This window comes from Lissotriton vulgaris, chromosome 2_2 (assembly GCF_964263255.1).
Source record: "Lissotriton vulgaris chromosome 2_2, aLisVul1.2, whole genome shotgun sequence".
Lineage (NCBI taxonomy): Eukaryota > Metazoa > Chordata > Amphibia > Caudata > Salamandridae > Lissotriton > Lissotriton vulgaris.
This window is the reverse complement of record NC_141688.1, coordinates 74,512,867-74,515,326: the sequence shown is the minus strand read 5'-3', so window position 1 is coordinate 74,515,326 and position 2,460 is coordinate 74,512,867.

Sequence of the window (2,460 nt, the reverse complement as noted above, 5' to 3'; positions counted from 1 at the left end):
GCCAGGCCCCTAGTGTCTAAACTGCATTGGCTGCCAATAGCACAACGCACCGCCTTTAGGAAAGGTTGCATAGTCTTTAAAACATTACACTGTGCGAGCCCTAAGTTTCTCAATAATCCGATTTTTAAAACATGCCCCTATGCGCAACCTTCGGTCTCCCCACCTCCATCTTCTCACCACCCCTACCATCAAACTAAAAAGACAGGGTGGATGGAGGTTCGCCTTTTTGGCACCTAGGCTCTGGAACTCATTCCCACTTTCTGTCAGGAATTGTGACAATCTACTGGGCTTTAGAAAGGCTCTGAAAACATGGCTCTTTGGGCAATCTTATTAACCTGGTCCCTGCATCAAACATTAATTCGACTGGAGCCATGAAACCTTCTCGTGTCCGTGCGCTCAATAAATTCATCTTAACATAACATAACAAAACATAACATAACAATGGGTTTGGCTCTAATCAGTAAGGCTGAGCCCATTCAACACCAAAACAATGTTTTTCATGAAGAATTGTGGTTGTGTTGTTGGAATTTGTTTACATAATTGGTGAACTGTGAAATCACAAAAAATGATTATAATGATACAGTTAACATTTTTTGAAAATAAAATGTATTTAATATTTCCGGCTGTCAGTGATAAGTGGTCATGCCCCATTGTAAAACTCGAGTGTAGAAAGAATTATCAGTATTAGCATTTTGATTGTTTTAGTGTATCCAAATCAGGGCAGACCAATGGGGTGGATTGAATGAGGGATGCTTTGAACTGCTCAACATCAATGACACTCCATGGGTGCCTCATAGTACTCCCAATATCCGGACAAATTGTTTCTGCATTGGATAGCCCATTTATCTCAAACAAGATTGCCATGTGGTCTGACCATGACAGGGGGAGAGAGGATATCCAATGGAGCAGAGGATTATCCTTAAAAATGCCATCTAAAAGATGATCAGCTTTGTGTGAGGAACCCTAAACAATTTGTGGTAGACCTGCCCGGGACATGAGATCTTAGATAGACATTTATTTATTTTGAAACATCTTCAAGGAGATTAAACTTTGCTGAAATAATTGGTCACCCAAAAGAGGCGGAGGTGTTCCTCTTTTTATGAATTTTAGGGACTAGGTATTCTACAGGGACAATAGTATGATCATTTCTCAAAAAGAGGTATTCATCATTTATATCCCTTTTGTATATATACATTCAAATTCAGTTTCATTGCTATATATTTTTCACTATTAGTTGTTTCATAACAAGTATTCACACTGAATTGCTTAACTACTTCTTAATTGTACAATACCTCTGGCCAAAAAACAACATTGGCCTCCTTGTTTGAGGGTTTCTCCACTTTGTGTGATTCATTTTTTAACTTGTTAACATGTTCATGATACTCCTTATTTAGTTCTTTCCAATTATTCTGTATATTCAAAGTTTTTGCAAGATCACCAATTAGTAACTCATGAAAAATGTCAGTAGAGTGTAATGGCATCTGTGGGCCAAATTTCAACTTTGGTCTGCACCTTGTTTGGTATGTTATAGTTATTTATAGAGCACTCACCCAGGAGGGTATCTTGGTGCTGAAAAACAGGAGCGGCAATGGCTAAGCAACCCTGAGACTAGGCGAAGAGCCATGCCTTCAGTTTCATGTTAAATTGAAGAACTGAGGGAGGAGGCTCTGATGTGTAGTGGTAGGTTTTTCAAGACTTTGGGAGCAAGGTAGGAGAAGGGGTGACCGCCAAATCTGGTTCTGCATATACTGGGGATGCTGTATGTAGGAATCTGCTGGAGAAAGGGTGTTCGGTGGGCATGTGGAAATTAAAGCGATGGTTGAGGTAGGTTGTGCTCTGTATGTATGTATGAGGAGTTTGAAGATCACCTTTTTGTTGAATGGGCGCCAGTAAAGGTCTTTGAGGTGCGTAGTGATTTGGGTGCATGTTACTCTGGCAGCTGATATGTGTATAGGCTTGAGCCTTCTAGTCATTTGCACATTGATGCTTACATAGAGTGCATTGCCAATGCCCAACATGCTAGTGAGAAGGATCTGCAGGTGTTGAAGATCTTGAGCATCTTAAGTGTGTGGTAACAAAAGGCAGTGACTGCGTTTACTTGGCCTGTCATAGTGAGCTGGTTGTCAACTACTGTTCTGAGGTTCTTTGCATAGGTGGTTTGGTTGGGCCTGTGTCGGATATCAGAAGAAGAAGTCTCAAATCAAGGTGTCTTTGCTGAAGAGGAGTACTTCTGTCTTGTCTGTGTTGAGCTTGTGCAAATTGTTTTTCATCCATATGACGACTTCAGACATGGAGGTGGAGAAGTTAGCCCGGGTATTAGATTCTTTGTTGAAGAGGGAGAAAATGAGCTGGGTGTCAAATGTGTAGGATATAATATCAATTCCAAGAGTACAAATGATGCGGTTGAGTGGGGCTATGCAGGACTTGAACAGCATAGGACTGAGCAAGGATCCTTGTTTT